The following is a 22196-nucleotide window of genomic DNA, read 5'->3' on the forward strand; positions in this document are numbered from 1 at the left end:
ATTTTGATCAAACCCAAGAAATGAGTTCATTATTGTTTTCATGTCTATAATTAAGTCCACTCTTGTACCAGACAGGGATAAGGACATGAAGTTTTGGAAGAAGCACTGGTCAGTAACATCAGCTCCTTCCCTGTGTGGCAGGTCTTAGTTAAAATCATTGGGTTTTGTCATGGAAAAGTCACCTTTTCCATCTTCTCAGTTCCTTTCAAATACATACAGAGAACTACACTACTGTGGAACTTGCTGACTCTAGACTAGAAAAACCTTAAAGTAGGATGCTCAGACTGCTGGTTCTTTTAACTCAAATACACATTGGCTGCTCTAAGTAACACTCTGTGAGTGGCTCCTCAGCTGGGATGGGGCTCTGTAGGGTGTGCATGGCCATGATAGCCGTTGACACAGGGAAAATAAGTCCAGATTTACATGGTCTGAGGTAGAGCTGATAGAGCTTAGAGTGGATTTACTCAGAGTCTGCACTCTGTGCTGCTTTCTCTGCAGCAACCAAGCTGGTTAATTTGTAACTGATTGGGTTTTTTTTCCATTTTTAAAGTATATTCTTTACAGAATTCTTTACAGACTTATCTGTACACAAATTCTCATTTACACAGATGACCTTGGCTGCTTCAAGCTTATTGCAATGTTCCCATCCTTGGTATTTATTAATTAATTAATGCAAGTCCATAAAGTTCTCCTGCACTGTAGTAATGACATGCTGGTGATTTATGTTTTAACTGTAATAGCAATTCACCAATTGACTAAAATGTTTCTTGTCATGAATATTTTAATGAGAGCTGAAGACTTTATATCTGGTGAAAGAATATAGTTTTCAAATGTCTAAAGTTGCTAAATGACACAGAAGAGAGGTATGAACTGTTCAAATGAATAGAAGTCTCAGCAGATTGATCAGAAAATTACAGTTTAGCTGCTTCATTATATTTCTTTGATGTTAGACATTTTCTAAGCTGATGACCTGATTGAGGAGTGACACTTTGTGAATTTGCAGGTTTCATTGAACAAAGATCAGGGAAATAAAATAATTAAAACAAATACATTTATCACTACCAGGAAATCTGAAGAGATAATTTGCATGTTCTTGAAAAGCTGTGTTTCCCAGGAAAAAGGGCAAAGAGAATGGGAGTAAAATGATCTGAATATGCTTTGTGATTTCTCCTATTTGAGCTGTCAAAACTGAGCAAATCGCTTGGAAATACCTGGGAGTTACATGGTAAAAGTCTGCAGTGCATGCATGCAGAGAAGTGCTGGGGGTCAACTAGATACCCCCTCTGGGGTGTGAAGGAAACAGGGAGGGATGAGGATGGATGAGGTTCCCTTGTGTATTGTTTCTAGAGAGGGATGACACAACCTCTTGCACTATCTCAGCAGACTTAAGCTGGACCATAACTTTTTTTGCATGTCCATATAGACAGGGTCCACGTGGACTTCACGGAGCTGTCGTGGGATTAGAAGTTGATGTTTGTTCAGAATTTCAGAAGCCTATTCATACCATTTGCTTTTGGTTTTGTAACCAGACTACTAGAGAGCTAGAGAGCACAGACTTTAATGTGAAAGATTTTTCATTTGTTCTGGTTTCTGCTTAAAGAGCACTTTCTCCTTCACTGTTCCAGTGGATGAAAAAGGACAACAGTAGAAGTGAGCTGGAAGATGGATAGCTATCATTGTAAAGTGATACCTTCTAAGAGTGATACAGATTTTTAAGAAAAAGGGAGCCTGGGAGAGAGAGGTGGAATAATTTCTTCAGTTTTAACTGAATGGTTGAGATTGATAGCATAAAGGCAGATGGTTACTGCCAGCAAGCAGAATACCTGTTCAGTGGGGAGCACAAAGAGAGCAGCAATCACATATAGACAGTCAAATAGTTACCCCATGATTATAACTGTAGGTCAGTTTGAGTTTTGCAGATCCAAACTGGTGATCAAAGCACAAAAGGCTCCATATGTCTGGAACAGCCCCCTGAATCTCAGCACAGCTCATTGAACCATATCTTCTCTGCAGTGACTGACAGTTTACTTTTGTACACTTGTGAGCAATGCCAATAGGAATTACTCGGATGATTCAGAAAGAGGCTGGATTTTAAAATATTGAAGTAAGATGAAAAAAATGTAAAGGGAAATGAAAAAGAACCTATTTGCACAGGAATGTACTTTTTGCTGGTTTTCAGGCTTATTGGATGATGGTATAAAAGATTAAAAAGTATCCTTACTGAGTGAGAAATGTATTTTATTAAGGCAGTTAAACTTAATTGAAGCCAGATGTCAGGCTTTTAAAAATATTTCTACTGAGATTTTCTTCCTCATAGTGAGTAGCCAAAATTCAGTGTGCTTACAATCCACATGATGGTCCTAATGCAGGAGAGGCTGGGAGAAGTGTCCCAACAAACCTCCTGCTCCCTCTGGAGAGGGAGAGACACAGGTATTCCTTACATGGAGGTCATCTGGGTGCCAGGGATAGATTTCTTAAGGTCTCAGAGTCTTTCTTGGATGATCTGTCTTCCTGTCTGAGTGGTGATGTAAGGTGTTCAGGTGACAGGTGGGAGCTAGAAGAAGGTAAAATATGGCTAAATGTTCAGGTTTTAAATGTTATAATAAAAAAGGATACGGTTGAATGTTAGAAAAAGAAAGCAGATAAAGCAGGGTTTAATTTTTTATTTACCCAATCACTTTGATCAGACCTAGTGGATTTCAGGTAAATGTCTTCACCTTTTCTGAGACAGCCAGGTTTTCACTTGAGACAGACAGGACAGAGATAGTAAGCCTCTGGTTACCGCTGTTTGATAGACGTTTTCTTATCACTGAGATGGATTCCTCTCCCTCAGCGTGTCTATGAAAGTCAACATCAACTGCCTTTCCCCTCGTTCATGTGGCATATTCAGATCATCATGCTTCTGAGAGTTTGTTTGTATTACCAGGAACATGAATGAGAATGCTCATATTTAGGTGAGCAAAGTGCTCATTAAGCAATCTTTTGTCATAAATGGCTGGGCTATTTCACGTAGTGGTATATAAAAAGGCTATGCTGGACTAACAAATGAAAATCACGTTCTCCTTCCTCTACAGGTTTTGCTGGCGCTCACTCTTGTGACTTCATCTGGTTACCAGAGCTGTATTGCTGCTGATGTCCTCAGTCCCAAGTGACTGAGGGCTTCAGTGTTTTCTGCTACACAGAAAGGCTTTGTAGTGCCAGGAGATACCAACAGGCTCCATCTCTTGACTAGGCTGCTGCTCACAAGTGACAGGATTTCATCCAGAGCTCAGCACAGCATTGGAAAACACCTCACTGGCTGGGAGGCAGAGCAGCCCTCAGCATAGCATGACACAGACAGAGTACAAGGCAATAGACTACATCGGTTTCCCAGCAGTTTTAGGGGTCAGACCCATGAAGACCTTTGAGAAACAGTGGTTCTGATTCTTCTCTGGGCCTTCACCAGATTAACACAATGTTTCATTATGTTTTAACCATACACAGATCAACTCTGCTTTTTAATAAGGTGTTCTATAGGCTTTTGAGACTGCCATGGCTTCTGTTTCATGCTTTCAGCATTACCAAAGCTCAGCATGTCAGATCACAGGTGGGCAGTGAGGCAAAGCTCCACCCAATGGCCTCTGTTCTCTGAAAAGCTCAGAATAATGAATTTGAGATGTTTGGATGCTCACAAGCTCCCTTGGGTAGGGACAGGACAGGATAAGCTTGGCTTTCTGTGAGGCTCTTTAAAAAGAACATTGTACACTTGAACATTTGTCTTGTTCTTACAGGATGGAACTGTCTGTCTAAAACATGAAAGAAAATTAAAGTGTTTCCTGCAGCCTCCGCCATGGGAAAAGATAATGCTTACAATTGCTGCCTTCTGCTACTATTTATGCCAATAAACAGGGGATCTTTCACTAGAATTTATCAGTTACAGCTTTACAGGAGCATCTATCATGACTGCTTACATTTAGCATGTTATCTTTCAGACAGTCCCCTAGGAATCTTCCTGTCCTAGACAGTTGTGTTTGGCTGTTTTGCTCTTGGTGGAATAATCTCAGGTTTTCACACTGATTTGAGATAGTTGCAGAACCCAAACCTGGACATCAGTCTGCTTGACAAAAGCTTGAATTCTGGTTCTGACCAAAGACCTTTCTGGAACCAGCCAAGAGACTTTTCAACAGTATCATTCTTGTTTCTGAGATATGCTTTGTATCTGAAGGAAGAAGTGGACTCTAGTCATTGGAGCTTGTATCCCCTTCAGTCAAGGGATTCCTGGTGCTTTTGTGTGGTTCTCTTTTTATCCCACTCTCATTGTGTTTATTTGTTTTTATATTTTTGTTTTGTTTTTTAAGCAGAAATAGTGTTTTTCCCCACTGATTTATTTCTCCTGATTTCAAGCTGGTATTGTAATCTCTTTGAAATAGATTATTGTGATTTCCCCTTGTATTTTTATGGGGCAAACTAGCATTTAAAAGACTAAATGTAGTGGATAAATTGTTAATTATTTGTTTTTCTCTCCATTAACTCTTCCATAGTTTTTCAATGACATGATTTTATACAGACTTGAGAATAGCTGAGCCTCTGCTTGGGCTCAGTCTGTCTCCAGCCCCAGATTCATCCTTTACTTTGATGTATTGTTACCCCCAAAATGATGCATTCCTCTAAAGCCAGTAATAGGTTGTCCCTTCCAGTTTAGCATTTTGTGCACTCTACAATTTCTGCTTGGTTATACAGTAATACTCTGTAGCACCCATTAAATTCCAAGTTTCTTTAAAAACACAGATGCATGTCCCAAGCATGAATAGAACAACATACATGGAGAAAATGCTCAAAGACTCTACTGCTTCCAGGTAAAAACATTAGCAAAGCTGCAGGAAGCCATAGGGTGAATGTTGTTATTGCCTGGCTTATGGGGGGGAAATGGAAGAAGGAAAAAAACAAAGTGATTTTCTAAACTAAAGCAGGATGTTTGTATCAGAGCTTGAAAAAAATTCCCATTATATATTACCAGTTTGGAGAGAACAGCTTTCTGTTTCATGGCTGGCACTATTAAGTGCTGAAAACTCTCACACATTTTTTTCAGAGCATCATGAGATACTGTGCCCTCTGAATAAACCTGTTGGGGCTACAGCTCCCACTGTGAGAATTAGACTTGTAGAATGAGGGAGAAAAGCAAATGAACTGGAAACAAGGTCAAACACTTAAGGTCTTTCTGGGTCATCTGAGCCAGCAAGTTCCTGTCCTTCAGCAATACTGAGAAGTGTTGGAGGAGGTAATAGCCTGCTGGAGGTGCACTGAGGGCTTTGATATGATTTTCCATGGTGTTTAACAGATCTGGGTTGGGTCTCTGGGACTTCTTCATGCTCTCGTGTGGGCTGTGTTGCTCCTGCTCAGGAACAGAAGGAGCCAGGATGCCCATGTGCCAGGTATCACTGGAGGAAGAGAGAAATAAAGGTTAGATCACTGGATCCTTAAATTATGGTTCCCAATATTTGGAGGCTTAAGTTTGAAATTATTTAATTCTTTTTTTTTCATAATTTTTTAGATGTGTAAGTTTTGTTAAAATTAGTGTTGTGGAAAGGGTACAGGACAGCTCTGGGCTGAGTACATCAGGATCAGAACAGTTTGTAAAAAACAAAACCCAGCAGGTATGTGGCTATGCTCTGAACATCCAACTGCCACTTTCTGCCACAGCTCTGGCCACTTTCACAAATAGTGGATTCTGAAAGAAAAGCTACAGAAAAAGCCATTTCTGAAATCCTGATGAAATTTCAGGCATTGGCAGGGACAAAAGGACAGAAGATGTAAATGGGTCACCATCCTGTAGGTATCTTGGGCAGGGAGGCACTGCTCTCACTGATTTGTGGCATAACCACCCTTGATTTGATTTTATTTGCCCAGTTCAGAATTAGAGCTGCACCAGAACTTCTGAGCCTGTTGACACTGAAGCCATTGTGTGATCCGAGCGTGTAAAGCTGACATCAGCCAAGAGCAGGAACCTGAGCAATGGAGCATTGACTAAAAAACAACCATGAAAAATATTTGGTTTCAGCACTATTTAAATGCTTGCAACTTCTACTTTTCTTTTTGCATGGAAATGTTTCTCTGAATTGCGACAGTTGAAGCAATCAACAGCTTCAGCACAAAAAATCAGGCAGCTAAAACAGAAAATTGGGTGCAATTTGTAGTCTGCACAATGTGATGAGCCCTCTGCCAGAGTATATTTTCCAGAGAACGTTTATGTTTATTTAGGTCACATCGCCCAACTTGGGATTCCTCAGGAAGACTCAGCAGCTTTTATCCAACGTGACAAACAGTTTCTGCAGATAGGCAGAGAGGTGCTGCAGAGGGACCTCCCCAGCACCAGCAGGGCACTGTCAGCCTCTGCTTACCATGAAGTGTCGAAAGACAGAAGACAGATTGTGGAATGTTTCAAGAGACACTGAGACATCTGCACCTTCACAGACAGAGCCCTCTGCAAGTTAAAGAAAGGAGAAAGAAAAAGAGAAAAAAAGAAGAAGAAAAAAAGGCTTGTATCCAGTTATACAACTTCTAAGCAAGTTTCTTACCCAGCTGTTGTGTTGCATTGATGCCCTGAAAGCAGCTGAAACACGATGGTCTCTGCCTGCACACCCACTCTTGCCAGTCTGTGATAAACTCTTTCCAGGACAGGTTTAAAGTGGCCACTTGCAGGAGGAGTGGTACAGCAGAGAGAAAAATCATGAGGAACAGAAACTCCTTTCTTTCCATTAAAATCCTGGCAAATCACTTTGTTGCCTGTGCAGGACAGAAGCTGTCAAGAAATGGAGCAAGTGTGTCTGGGCTGTTTTCAGTGCAAGGCAGACTGAACACTCAGTGTATTTCCTTCAGGAGCCCATCTCCTGTGCTGTGCACAGTTGGGCACAGCCCTGCAATGGGATCCAGCTGTGGTGAGGTGACAGTGCACTTATAAAAGCAACCCAAGGACAGATTTATGCTTGGATCAGCATTTATGCCTGCAAGCCCCAAAACTGAATTTGGGTCCAGAAATGTAAACTGCAGAAAACTCCCTAACTCAGAGTGTGCTCCTTCCACCCGTGGCAGTGGTAACACCAGGAATTTAAGATCACCAGAAGCTCACCAGCTCTGCCAAAAGCACTCAGCTCATCAACAGAGACAGGAGAACTGCAAGAGAGTTTCACAGGTACTACTAGTTCTACACATCAATTTTTTGTTCCAAATGCAAGCAGTATTTTTTAGACGTGGTCTCACTGATATCGTGTGTTGCAGGTCTGGGGTTTTTTTGCTAAAAGAGAATCACATCATAATTTTCTTGGGAGAAGAAATTAATTTCCCAGCAATGCCAGTGCTACATCTCTGTGCACATCTGGAAAGCATTTAGACACCACATAAGGAACAAAAAAAGTGGAGATTCTGTGATTCTACTGGTTACAAACAATAAGTTATGCCCTGCAACTTGGTGCCTTTTTTTTTTACAGAAAGTTTATGAATTATAGTCCAGAATCCTGCATGGCCAGGTACTTACAATGCCAGAGTTACTCTGCTCTGGCTCTGTGCCCAGCTGAATTGATCCTCTAATGGTGACTGTGCAGAGGAGATTCCAGCCCCCTGCAGAGGGGCCCCCTTCACACACCCCTGCCAAGGTATTACAGTAATAAGCTAGAGACAGTTCTCTCTGGGAGGTCTGTGCCTTTTTCTTCCACCACTGTTTTTAATACTGGTCTGGAAACATTGAATCTTGAATGCCTGAGTTTGGAAGTATCACATTTTTTATTTATTTATCTATATTGAACTGAAAATCTAGTTTTTTATTGTGATCCAAAGCAGAGTGGTCTTAATTTCGTAGATCTTTGTGAGAAAATGCTGGATATTTTCTTCTCATTTGGCTTCCATCCCTAACTATGCTTAATTTTTCATAGCACAGTGCATTTGTTGAGTCATACATCCCATTTTTGTTTGAATTTCCAGCTGCACTGCTGTAGCAAGCACACCTACCTGGACCTCACCCCCAAGCTGCCCATCATCTTCGTTCTTCGTTTCTAAATTGCTCTCTGCTTTGGCCACATCACTGAGCCCATCAAGTAAGTCAAAAGAGATAGTATAAAAATTTAGGATTTGTACTATTTCAGAGAAAGAGCAAAGTAAATGTGAAAAACCTTATAAGCTAAATTATCCATCAATTCACTGTCATAGTAAGCATCCAATATTAGTGACATTTGAAATTGTACATATTTGAATTTGCTGAGATTGGTAAATTGCCTTTAGCAGTAAATGGTAGGAGGAAGCACATCACTCATAAACTTTCCTTGGTGAATAGAGTACTTTCATTTGTGAAAAAATTATTGTGGTCAAAAGGACCATATTCTGCATGGCAGGACACAGGCACTGCTCTGAAGAATTTCATCCTTTATGAGCAAAGAAAGAAACGTATTATAAAATGGCAATTATTATAAATGCCCACAGTCTGATAGAGCGTTCACTTCTGTTGCTATTTTCTTAGAAAATATAATAGGAAAAGATTGTCTGCTTCTAATTGTAGCTATTTGGGAGCCTTTAAAGTGTAGAATTCCCTAATCCTGAACAAAATAAATGATGTATTTTATTATCATCCTCTTTCTTAAATTATATATATCCTAAGGATATTTTTTCAAGTTTGTCAATTTTATTCCAAACTATGAAGACAATATTTTTCCCTTTATTTGAAAATCCTTAATGTTAGGGTTCACCCCAAGGCACTCAGCAATTTTTGCTTTCTGCTTCATTGTCATTTATTCATTCAGCAATGGTGGAAGCAACAGGATAATAAAGGTCTAGAAAATTCTATGCTTTTCCTAGAAGAAGATGGAGTTGGTAGCAAATCATCACAAATTAAATCATGTTATCATTAATTAAAAACTGTGATGTAATGCAAATTCCTGTGAACAGCAGGTGAAGTAGCACTCATCTAAAACCAAAGCAGAGTGGCTGTAGGAATGTATATTTATTTGGGGACAGGAAGGTGAGGTTGTGGTTGTCTTATTCTGGGTGTTGTTCCAGGGATAGGATGGGATAGGAAGCAACACTTGAAAGGAAGCAGCAAATCCAGTGAGGTGGCTGTGGTCACCAGGGAGGAGGTGGTAAAGCAGCCATGGCTCTTGTATCCATCTTCAGTGCTGTATTTGTTAATTTTTGTATAATTTTATTTCTTCTGAGTTTTGGTAGAATTAGACATCACTTTTCTCAAGATGACAATACCATCAGCATGGTTTGGATGCCAAGGGCAGGGGCTTCTGGGCACTGCAGAAGTCAGGGACACCCCTGTGCTTCCCACAGCCCTGAACCTGCTCCCTGGCCCCGCAGCTGTGTGGGAAGCCTGACTGCCAGTACCTCTGCATAGAAATGAGAAATTATTTTAAAATGAGATTAGTATCATGTAAAACATTATTGCTTGTTCTCATCTAGTCTACTTTTCCAATTACATTCTTTCTATTGCTGTTAAGCTTCTTACCATGCCAACATCTTTTAGGTTCATGATTTAAGTATTTAAAAGCATCCAAGTTGTGCTGACTGGTATCCAGTTGACAATAATAGCCTCTTACTTGAAAAATGAAAAGCAGTTAATGTATTATTTAAAGAAACATGTTGTTTACTGATAAAAAAGCCAAGACTGTTTTACTTGATTGCAGAGCCTGGTCTCTTCCTGTGCATTCTCTGATACATTTTACATCTATGAACATACAATTTTTTTAACAACTTAAAGTATCAAAAGATGGATCTTTAATTTAGAAGGCTCACCAAGGCTCACCACTTTCTGAAGTGTGCAGGTACCATACTGCACTCAGCCTTGGACAATAAGGCTGGATTTAAGGGGAGGTTCAGCACATCACTCTCATGCCTCATTCTTGGGTGCTTATAAACTCCAAAGAAGCCAAGGATTGAAGTCAAGAGGAGCTGGTAAAAGAAAAATCGGTGTTTGCATGGATAGTGCATAATCATAGTAGTGTAAAATAAGTAGGAAGTACAAGTTAAGGTAACAATTGTTTGTTTGTTTGTTTTTCAAGGAGGTAAATGCCAGCATCTACATTTTTCTTTCATAGCTCTGAAAGGCAAAGCTAGAGTGCTGCTTTCCTTCCTTTCATGGGGTATGTGGAGGGAAGATGTGGGAAGCCTCATCTCCTCTGGTGTCAGCTTGGCTTGGCCCAGCACAGCAGCAGCCATCAGCCTCCACGTGACTGGGAAAGTTGTTATTTCTGCTGCAAGAAGCAGGGATGAAGAGGGTAGGACTTCCCAGCTGTTTGCTTTCCAGTGTCTGTGATCACCTTGCTCAGCGTTGCTCACCATTTATCAATGAAATGCTTGGAGAAGGAAGAGGAAACTTTCCTCTAACCCCCATAGGCAGCAGGGACCCTATGGTTTCAGTCAGGGACACAGCTGTCTGCCCCTGAGCAAGGCAGATCCAAGTGTTCCCCAGGATGAGACTCATGGGGTGTACTACAGCCTCCACTCCAAACCAGAAGTTCTCTGGTGCATGTTGTCATGCAGGTACAGCTGCCAATGATAAATAGTACCATGTGTTCTGATACAAACCTCCATTTCCAGTACATTATTTTTAAGAAATTTGTAAGCAATGTAAACACTTGTGGAAATAGCCTTATAATTTGCTGTGTATCCCTGAATAGATCCCAGTGGCTGCACTGACACTTGTCTTTACACTCAGACATGAAATTCAGAACATAATTGTTTTAATCTTACATTAAGCGAAGCTCATCCTTTTCACAGTAGATTTTGTTTTATTACTTTAATTCATTTAAATCCAAATCACAAAGCAAAAAGGGATTTTAAAAATTATTATTTATTTTTAGAAACCTAATAAGTGAAGTCCTTGGTGTTAGAAAGATGTAGTTTTAGAGTTCTGCAGAGGCAATCAATACACAGACAAATAGTAAATTCTCACTGTCTTTCATTTGAATTAATTAATCTGATAAAACACATCAATTTTCTTTCCAGACCAGACTGTTTCCCCTCTAAGCATTGGCTTTGTTGAAATGCTGGATATTCATTTGAAAATTCTTCATTAATTAGCATGATCTGCTCAAGCCTGGACAGAAAAATTCAATATCACATAACAAGTGTTGCCTAGCTGGGCTTGGGGTTTGATCTTGCAATCACTGTTGAATTTGTGCTGAATACAGAGGAAAGTGGATGTTTGCCCTTAATTGGCACTTAGGGTGAATGTGCTCAATTAAACAGCAAGACGTTCTCCCCAGTGCACAGAGATAGTATTTAGCCTGTAAATGTTGCACAATAACCTTGAAGGCAGCTCAGTGGGAGGCAGTTTGCACCTTAAGCTCCTTCTCTGGAAATGTAGGCAGGTTCATCAGCTATTTCAGAGCAGGACATGCCAAAATATTTGATGCATTTACACCTAGTTAAAAATCCTACTATTTTCTGTAATTGAAAATGTATCCAAAATTATTTTTGTAATACAAATAGTTGGAAAAGTGGTACTAGGTACAAGGAAGAGAATGTAATGCTAACACAAGATCAGCGTAACTGTGGGTCATGTAATAATATGTCAGTAGCTATCCTAACAGACATAAATGAGAGAATAAAAATGCTATGGTGCTGTAATACTCAAAAGAGGGGAAAATAGCAGTATTTTCAGGAGCTTCTGTGCCTTAATACAAATTAGCTTTTTAATGTTTTTCCTTAGATTTGATATTGGGATTTTTTCCCCATTAATAAAATCAAGGCACACTGAGTAGTACTAAACCTAAGTAAATGTTTAGATTCCCACCATGTACCTTCATGAGCAGCATCTTCTCTGAAAATCACTAGCAGGTAAACAAGCAAGCTAGGCAATCCTGACTGAGCTGGGCAGGCAACTGAAAATCAAAAGTTCAGTTAAAACTTAGAAAGGGCAGAGGCTTGGGAAACTGGAAGTTAAAATAATTCCCAATCTTCTATGTCAGTTTAAAAACAATTAGTGAGCACACTGTCTCACAAAGGCTTTTCAAAGAGTCTGTATTAGTGGTGGCTCCATGCAAGACAAGGATCCAGGCATGGCCAGCCAGAACTGGTGAAAATGAGCTACACAATTGGGAAAATCAATGACCAGAAAAAAATGCTCAGCATTTCTTGGTAATACCAGCAGAAATTTGCAGAACTATGGTAATTTCCTGCATTTGGTTTTCACTATCAGTGCCCAAATTAATTCCAATACAGAGTTGACAAATTTAATGTGCATACACGCATATAAACAGGGAAGTAGTAGAGGAACTGATTCTGTCTGAAATTAGAAGTGTTCAAAGTGTTTTGATATAAAATAATTTTAAGGCTGGGTTACATTTAAACAAACCAGACATTTCAGTTTATTCTATTTCCTTTTTTAATTTTTTTTATTTTTTGCCAGATAGTTTGCCATTCTGAATATCCTGATTCAGAGGAGCTCAAACCATCCTGAAGAAGTATTCCAATTCACTGACACCTCCATGTTTCTGAAACACATTTTGGAAATACATGTTTGGATGTTATGGCTTGAAACAACCAAAGTGATACAACTAAACCAAATATTTTTCACCCAGTACTCTGCAGCAAGACCCAATTTTATAGTCCTGAAGCTTTCATCAGAATGGACTTTCTGCACAGCAGTCAGTTCTGCTTTTCCAATCACGTGCTCTCTGTTCAATATTTTCCATTCAGTTCCATGTTGCATTTATGGCTCTGCTAGTTTCTAATTTTAATCTATTCCAACCTTTTTTTTAGCCCTTTGAAATAATCTTTTAAGTATTTCATTCATCTCATGGATCCTCAGTGTCTGTGCTGTGTTGAGATGGCGATGGCAGAAGATGAAGAATTGGTGAAATCAAAGCCAGAGCCTCTGGCAGCAGATCTTCCCTTTTCCTGCTTCTGGGAGGGAAGATCCAGTGAACTGCAAACATCCAACGTGAGTCAGTGGGAAGCTCAGTGACTGTTAGGACTGACCACAGTAACTGGTGGTGGTGTAGGGGAGGATCTTTAGAAGTCAGCAAATGTCATTAAAGGTCTTTTCTTCTTTACATGACAGTTAAATCTATGGTCCCCCTGAGAGGGTGGAAGCAGGATCAATGATGAACTTCAGTCCTCATAGTCACTTGTGAGACATAACCTTGGCTATTAGCTCACAGATCAATCAATAACCTGTTATCTCATGAGCTAAGAAATACACAGTGCCTCAAGCCACTATTAATTAGAACAGCCTGGGAGGTATAGAACAGAAGATATGTGATGATGCTGTTCCTGATCATTTGAAACACAGAATGAAGCTGAACAGATAGAAATTGTTTTAGAATTGTTTTTAGGGTTTTTTCACTTGTTTGTGTGCTTGGTTGATTATCTAAACAGGGAAAATGGGCCTTTTTCTGGTATGCTCTGTGACTAATTTTTGAAAGATCAAAATTTTGGCAGTGCAGAATTGGTTACTGCCCTGGACCTGAAATAATTAGATCTCTGATATGTTCATTACAAATTCAGAGGAAATACAGCTTTTTGGTGTTTTGGTGGGTGGATTCAGGAGTCACATTTTCAACACGGGGAAGGCCTTTAATGTCTTTTAAAGACTATTGGAAGTCACTGTCAATTGAGGACTGTCCTTCATGTAAAAAAGGCCAAATTTTAAAGCCCATAAAGTATTCTTGCTAGAGTCAGATCCTTGACTTTAACATGAAGACAGGAAATGGTTTGCTGAGTAGCCAGGCTGTACAAAGAAAGCCAATGTGTTTGGAGATAAGTTGATAAAGACATTTAGCTTCTGTGCATATTTCCAAAGGTAAAGTTATAACATAGCTGTGTGATTCCAGAGAGAAGCAAAGCAGAGCAAAATGTGAGCATTACAGGCTTCTTCAAACACCCCTTCAGACAAACAACAAAAACATGAACAGAAGTGCAGTCAGCCCACTCTTAATAATCAAAGGATTGCTCAGTGCTAGCAAAAAGAGATTCCTGCTTATTAAATGAAGACAATATTTTCTAGTACTTTTCCTGTTTTCATATCAATAAAATCAAACAGTGAATAGTTATGCTGTCCCAGTATAAACACCCCTGTTTGTTGTCACTGGTCCTCAAGCTATTCAGTTTCTCCAGAACATGAACTTCTTGACTCTAACTCTACATTTCACTGCTTTTCTCTGTTACATTGACTGTTGTGAATTCATCATGTATTTATCAAGAAATATATGAGCAGTTGCAGAAGGATATGGTTTCCTGCAAACATAGTAAAAAAAGTTACCGATCTCATTTTTGCTGTCAGCTTTTACCAAAGCTAATGCCTGCCTGCAGAGAATTAAATAGGTTGAAGATACAATATTTGTATATGTGCTGCACAGTTGAAGATCTTTACCAATAATATAAGTCTAAAGCTGTATACCTTTTGGTCACTTTTCTAAATATTTTCTTCTCAACATGATTTCTGTCACAAGATGAAGCCTGGAGAAACACCATTATTCACAGAAATCAGGAACTTGTCTTTAAACAAAACCTCTGAATCTATGATAAAGCCAAAAGCTGCATGATCTGCCAGCAATCAGAGAGGCCCAGGCTGAAGATGAGACTGATGCTGGGACAAGGTCAGTACGCACCTCTTTTTTTTTTTTTTTAGTGACTACAGAGTGTTTTTCTAAACTTGTAGATTTGCTTGCAGGTTTCTAATGTGGACCATCAAAATAAGTGACTTTGAGCTATTCTTGTGGTGGTTATTGAATGTGTGCATTTAAATACTTCTTGATGGTAAGTATGGGTCTGAGAACATATGAAGAGGCATCTGATTGTTCCTGATCTTTGCATGTTTTTCTTTAAAGTTCTAGGTTTCTCAAACAGCACTGAATTCCTTATATATGGCTTCTTTCTATTTCTTTACACCCTTTATCAAGGGCACACATAAAGTGATATTATTCTTTTTCAGCTGTGAAGTCATGGTAAAGTTACTGCAAACTTTGCTAGTAAAGATTAGGTTTATTAAAGCACTGTAGTAAAGTAAAGCCTCATAGCCAGCCTCATGAAGCCCCCCTTTTCTCAGTGGCAGGATGGAATGGGAGCAGCATCAATGCAGATGAGTCCCATCAAGAGTCACCAGGACATCTCCTCTCTTTTTGAGCTCTGCAACTTCCAAGGTGCCAAAGAAAGGTAAGAGGCTCTAATTGGCATTGTTTTAATAGCAGTTTCTGATTACTACTTTGGAAACAGATGCCAATTGACTTAAATATTGTCAGTCTCACTAATGACAGTATTTGAACTCATGGTTGGAAGAAACTTCAGTGAGATCACAGAGCTTAGCACCCTCTGTGCTCTACAGATTCAGAGCCTGGTCTGAGTCAATAGAAGTCCTGGGCATGGTGACTTGGGTGTGTTTTAAACTGTTTGAATATGACTCCTTTGTTATTCTTTAGATGCTTGGAATCTCTGACCCTTATCTTTTTGAAAAAATCCACGTTGGATTTTCCAGTACATTTATTCCAAAGAATTCAATTAGTTCTGAATCCAAACATTGTTTTAATTTCAAGCAGGAAGAACTGGCCTGACATATCTGGCACTGGTGAATTCAGAAGAGCCAATTTTTTTGCAGTGTCATCCTTGATATATACACTTTCTTCTGAATACCTTCATTATGTTTAACAGGCTTGTGGCAAATGGATTCTGTTGTTTTGCTATCTAAAAGTTTTCTAAAAAAAGCTGGTAACACAAAACCTGTTGAAATAATGACTGCAGTGTTTTCAATGATCTATTAATTCAGAGAGGGCTGGAGCTAAGAGACATTTTCTTTGGCATATGTTTTCTTAACTGTAAAATCATTGGTGGGGCTTGGTCTCCAAGACAGAGAAGTGTGATCTATGACATTGTATCCATACAGCATAAGGAAAAATGCATTTCTTTATTTACCCTTACACACACACAACTAAGCCAGTTATGTGAAGCAGCAACGAAATCAAATTCAATTTAATATGTGTAATCTGCATGACGTGGAAATCCCTTGTGAGTATCCCTGGCACTGAATTCAGTCTCAGCCTGAACCTTCTCAGTATTTCCTCCCCTAGCTTCAGCATTCCCCCAGGCAGAGCTGACCCAGGCAGGAGCCCAGAGAAAACACAACAGAGATAATTCCATTTTTCAAGCCTATTTCTGTGAAAGGCACATGGCTGCTCTTCTACAGGAGTACTACTTTTAGGTCCTGAGGCTCCATCAATTCATGACACACAGTGGCACACGAAGAGGAGCAGGACCAGGTCCAGGGAGCTCTGTGCTGTGGGCAGGGAGGATGTGCTGCCTTGCACCAACTGGCTCAGCAGCACCCAGCACCACTATCAACAGGGCAGGAACAGAAATATCCCCTGAGCACCAGAGCAGCATTTTCGCTGGTGAGGGACCAACTTTTAGGCAATGAAAATCAGAGGTGGATTTGATGTAACAAGAAGGCAGACAGGGGGATGTAGCTATTAAGCCACCAGGTTCGTCTCTAATAGAGGATACTGGTGCTCAGTGAAAAAAGGTTTATCTTAGTTATGTATTTTCTGTTCTTTTCCACTGTGTTACAAAGCTGCTGGATTTATACCTGCCTATTTTGCATATCACACTTCATAGATCCCTGAAGATCTATTGCCCATGGCAATAATATCAATATTAATAGCAAATGATCACGTCGTTGTTGAAGGCACAAAGTTCCTCTGTGTTTTTTTCTAGGGATTCAGAGTACTAACTATCACTTATATATCCCTAGTCAAATGGTCCTAACTCCATTGTGAAAGGAAGCTGTTGCACAGGGAATAACACTGCAAAATTTTAGCCCAAGATAAGCAAGGTGAACTCCCACTCAATGAAAAGTGTTATATAATGTACAGTAACATTTCAGTTGGAAGCCCTCAAACAGTAAATTACATACCACTCATATCTATTCAACAAAATGTACTTTTCAGTACTCAGGAATTTCACAGTGGATACATAAATTCAAGCAACCTTTAAATTCTTTCTTCCTGTACTCGTGGGTGTGACAAGTCAGGATGGGAATCTCTTTTGCGATCATGTCGAGTGAGGAGGGGAAGTTGATACATATTTATATGGATACACATGCACAAACACCATTTAGCTGTTTCAATTTGCACTTCAGTAAAAAATTCTCTGACTATGAATATTTTGTTTTCACTGCCTCAGAATGAAATCTGTCTTAGAAAATAATCAATCTGTAGGAAATCAGCTGTCTGCCATTTATATTTGAAGACTCTTCGATGCCACAGTAGACCTGATCTCTTAGTGATCTTTTTTCTCTATGCCCACCTCTCAGAACCTGGTAAAGTTGTCAATGCTTTTCTTGCAGCTTTCAGCACTCATCATTTCCCCTTAACACTTCATTTCTTTTAGCATCCCAATAAAAGAGGTGCAGTATTCCTAGTGAGTGCTACAGAATTTCCTCAGTGCTTCTCTTATGCAAATTCCTGCATCTGAGGTCTAATTCAAGTCGTCAGGTGACCTGCCATCAATGGTAGCACTCGAGCCAGCTGTTCTGGTGCTGCTCAGCATTGCGTGCCCTCTCAGTCACAAAAGAAAACCCTGAGGGCCTGCAGCTCCTCAGCTCTTCTCTCAAGTGTAAGCACATCACTTTGTACTCTGGAGACCTGGCCACCCAGGGATGCTTCACTTGAGATGTTTTCTGTCAAGACCTAATTCTGAATGCAAATGGCCTCAGGCAAGCCTGGAACACCTGACTGTTCTGCTCCTGAGGACATGGGATGAATTAAAAGTTTGAATTAACTCCACCTAAGGTCAAGTCACCATGAGAATGAAAAGAGGAGGATTGTTGTGAACTGCTAGTCACATGTACCACATGCCTGATGATTGAACACAAAGAACTGGAACTGATCATTTAGCAATATGTTTGATCTTTCTGCTGATGAAACCCAAAAGGTTTGTGTGACTCAAATGTTAAAAGCAGTACTGATAACAAGGAGCATCAGATGGGTAAAAAAAGCAGGCAGTTCATGCTAGAGCAAGTTTTGCGCTATCCGTACATGAGTGAGGCAACACTGAAGCATACAGCTCACAGACCTAAAGAATAAAACACAAGATCAGATATTAACTGGTGTCTAAGTTCAAGCAAATCACACCAGAAATTGAGACCTTCAGCTCCTTCCTCACCTCTCGGTGGTGGATCCCAACAAACCATCTCTACCCCTCAGAAGTTGCCAGTGTCACCAACCTGAAAGCTGTTAAGAATTGAATCATCTGTGACATGGAACTGACAGAGTGAAATGTGATTGAGAACTGAGCACTGTTTAGAGACACTTTGATGTCTGAAAAGCAAAAAAATTCACAGCAAGGATGAAAAAGTGTGGAACTGCAACAAAAGCAAGCTGAGATCATAGAGAAATTAAGACAAAAACCCAGAAGTGAAACTGTAACAGATGGAAAGCAGGCGACTGTGAAGATCGTTAGTATGTATTATCAGCTAGGAACTGTCTGTGAGCAGGAGAGAGGCTAAATGACACTAGTTGGAAGTTTTGAGCTGCTGAGCTATAGGAACCAATAAAAATTACAGATATCCTGGCAATGGTCCATTATTGTGTGAAGTCAGGAGAGCTGCCAGTGGTGTGCTGTGAAGATGAAGCTGAGTAGGCAAGAGAGATTTCAGGTCCCGTCTCTCATCCCAGGATGGTTCCTGGGTTTTGATTAATGACTCTTTAATATGATATGCATAAGCAAGTGTTCCCAGACTCAAGTTCACTACTTTATGGGGAATGCACTAACTGATAAGTCACAGAGCTGTGTTTCCTCAAAAACCTGTCCTAGAGATGTCTCCTGTCTTATGGGTCCTTGACTTTCTCTTCATGTCCTAGGAATGTTGCCTTTTCCTTCGTCCGTGGCAGCAAAACATTGACGTGATGAATAACTACCTGCTTCTAGAGAGCATGCTGTATGGCTTGGGAGGTACAGCTTGGGTCAGAGCTGTGGAAGAAGCTGTGAAAGGGCTATGTGACATCCCATGCCACTGCACCAGCTGAGGTAAGAAAGATGAATGTTGATGCCATCTCTTCTTCTTGCTGCATCTTGGGCATGATTTGGACTGGGATTAGGTCAAAGACAGGCATCTAGCTGCTCAAGGTGACTTAGATGCAAAGCTTGGCAGCACAAAAGCAAAGGGAGAGCTGAGGTTTGGGGTTCAGACAGGTTCTGTTGTATGCAGGTACTGGGACATGAATACTGAGCATGGTCAGCTGGGTCTTAGCTGGAGTCAGTCACATTTACAGTCACTGTTGCAGCACTTATTATTACAGTCAAGGCTGCAGTACTAAAATGCTTGCCAAAGATCCTTACCAAGTGAGATAGATCTCATTTTGACTGCACGCAGCTATATGTATGTATATATGTACACGTGTGCATGTGGCTGTAACTGTAGAAAAGCATGAACATACACAGAGAACAAGCTTATGTGTGTGTATATATATATATATATATACATACACACACTCAGAATCCCTACAGACTCTTTTTTTGATCAGTAAGGAAAGCATACATACAAAGACTAAGAATCCAAGTAAAGCAATACTTTAGGCAGTGTGTAATAGAGGTAACAACAGGAGAAGCCAAAATCTTGAAGGAAAACCACAAAATAATTTTACAGTATAAAGGCACAGAAGCCAGCTCAGAAAAATACATGTGACTGGCACTAATCCAGCAGTACAGACATAGACAGAGAAGATGCAGAGTTATTTTAAGTAGAGAGAGTAAACACAGAAAACCACTGCTCAAGAGGCACCCAATCAGTAGTCCCAGGGTTAGAAGCATTTTCTGTTTTTACCTTAGAGGGAATCTTACTGGAGAAAACATTGTCAGATGAAAGTGTAAACCTTCCAGACAACAAACAAGTCAAAGTGGTCCTGCTGTCCACTGAAGGAGACTTCAGTGGCCTATGAAGGACATAGGCCTATCTTTTTCTTCCAGTTTAAATTGGTCTAAGTGGAGCAGTGTTTCTGAAGAATTACAATGGAGAAGAAACTGTTTCTAATCTGGAAAAAAATGCAGCATTGGTTCAGCGGGCTGACTCCATTTCTGCCTTAGCTCTGAAAGCTTTTTTGGAGGTCTGGCTACTGAGAGCTCAACACCCCACAGTGGCACAGCTGGGGCTGGGCAGGGTGGGCCACATTCAGAATGGCACAGCTACCTTCAGACTCCTAACAGAGGCTTAACTCATTTATATGGTTATTATTTTCTGACTCTTTAATAATGGTCTCCACTTTCAGCCACCCCCTAGAACCTTAGGACCTCCCAGGTGAGCTGAATGTCTCTGTTTTCCTCTCTCACACAATACCTGTAGTGATGCCAGAGATGGCTATTTAGTGCTATTTGTTCAGAAGACCTGCCTGGGCAAATAGTGCATAAGATAATAAAAAATTCAGTAAGCTTTCAGAAAGGGAACATTATTCATCTGCTCAGAAACATCTGGACATTTCAGGAGTCCTGCTAAATTTAAGGAGTCTACTTAAATCTAAGTTTTCACTCAGGGGTAAATAAACCATTCTGGGGGCTTTGCCAGGCATCTTGTCTCTCTCTCTTGTCTTTGTACACTATCAATAATGCATCTTCACAGAGCACAAACCAGCAGCATTAGCTTCTTGTTTCCTTTTTTATATTTTTAGGAGCTCCCTCTCTCTGCTCCAGGTTACAGAGAGGCCGATGTTGACACAGCAACTGCAGCCAAATGGGCTACAAGCCCAGAAGCCCACCCAGTTCATCTCTGTACAAGGGCAGGGACCCTGATCCTACAGGCAAGAATTATGGACTACCAAAACCACCATAGCTGTGCTGATCACCAGGGAGCAGCTGGCATGAGGATAGCCATGGAGAGACAGCACTGAAGTCTGAAAGGTAGGACATCAGCCAGGGATAAAGTTTGTTCTTATTTAAAACTATTGATGGCAATACAAAAACTGAAATCATAGCTCACCTGAGAAGAGGTGAAGAGCTGAGCCAAATCTCCTGTAACAAGGAGAGGATGAAATACATGCCAGGATCTGATAACTATCAGCAATATTAACACTTCCCCATGGGAAAAGGAGAGGGGGAAGGAAGGGGCTCATTTAAACCATCATCTGCCTTGTCAAGGCCCACGCAGTGGCCAAAGCATGGGCAGCTTCTTCTTGCTCTGTGCCAGGTGTAACAGTGACAATTGTGAAAGTCCCTTTTCTTGTCCTCATTCAGAAGAGCCAGTCATTCATGTATGGATATTATTCATGAAATAACCATGAGGCAGCAGGCACCCACCTCGAGCAGGGCAGCAGCTCCCTGTGCCAGAAGGTGCCCCAAACTTTTAGGTCAGTTGACATGTGTTGGCTCAGAGCTGCCCCAGCTCAGCACACATAATCCCATGTAAACCCAGCACATATGTAATCAGGGATAAAAACAGAGTTGTGTCCTGTCATCCTGTCTTTGCTTTGCTGTGAGTACCATCTAAAACCACATAGTGGTTAATCGACTATGAACACATGGGTTCAACTGGTAATAATACAGATCGTTTGCATAGCATACTTCAGACCATGATTATATCCCTCTCTTTTAATATTTGTTTCAAGTATTGACAGAAGGTAATAATTGATCTCATAAAACTTCTCTGTCTGAACAGATTCAATTATAATGGCACAATAGTGAATTCAGCTTCAACTTTAATTATTTTTAAAGCAAAACTATAGCATCTCTTTTAAGAACTGATCAGTCTTCATTAAGGATTAACACATATTTATGAGCTCTGCTTGCTTAGAGTTTCAGCTCAGATTTTTCTGTCTTTCAAAAGTGATGCACTTACAGTAGCATGAAGGTGGGGCAGCCTGGCACAGGAAGCAGGGATGAAGCATCAGGTGTCAGACCATCCTTATTACTGTGCCTGTGCTCTGCGCTGGGAAGTTAGAGAGGATTTGTTTTCCAAGTCCTGATCTAAACATGATTTCTCTAAAATGCCAGAAGTGTTAGGTCAGTCCCATCTTTGAGTGAGAGCATACTGACCTTCTGAAGCAGGGAAGGCTGTCTGCTTGTCTTTTAGGCTTACTGATAGTTAGGCATCAGTAGGTTTAATACACTCTTCAAATGCAGAAGTTATTTCATTGTGTAGAGCAGCAAGTTTGGGATGGTCTCGGGGAGGCAGGGGCTTAGAGGAGCCCTTGCTGCACTCCTGGCTCTCTCTGCTAGCAGGCAGCATGGGCCACCTCCCTGCTGCCTGT

Source organism: Calypte anna, chromosome 14 (assembly GCF_003957555.1).
Source record: "Calypte anna isolate BGI_N300 chromosome 14, bCalAnn1_v1.p, whole genome shotgun sequence".
NCBI classification, from domain to species: Eukaryota; Metazoa; Chordata; class Aves; order Apodiformes; family Trochilidae; genus Calypte; species Calypte anna.